We start from the raw sequence: 359 nt of genomic DNA, 5'->3' as shown, positions 1-359 counted from the left end.
CTCACGTCTGTCATGGTGGGCGTGCTGGGCCACTGCCCAGCCCCTCCGGGCACTGGCTCCTCCGCCTGTGCAGGGACTCACTCCAAAGGCCAGTGTGCTCACCGGTACTGTACCAAGCTGAGAGGCAAGAACTCAATGAGTTTTTTTAATTAGTTTTAGTTTCTGCAATTTTTTTTAATTTCCCCTCTAGGCAGGGAGGGCAAGAGTCTTGCAGGCTCCTCCAAGCCGGCTTATGTCACATCAGTTCAGTCATATCACAGAAGCAATAAAGCTATCAAACAAGCTTGGCTGGCCTCTTTCTTCTGCTGCCTTGGGCATGTTTTAGGGGCAGCAGAGGGATTCCCCTGCTCGTGCTGTCC

The sequence above is a fragment of the Merops nubicus genome, unplaced genomic scaffold (assembly GCF_000691845.1).
Source record: "Merops nubicus isolate BGI_N331 unplaced genomic scaffold, ASM69184v1 scaffold42806, whole genome shotgun sequence".
NCBI lineage: Eukaryota > Metazoa > Chordata > Aves > Coraciiformes > Meropidae > Merops > Merops nubicus.
This window is presented reverse-complemented; position numbering follows the sequence as displayed.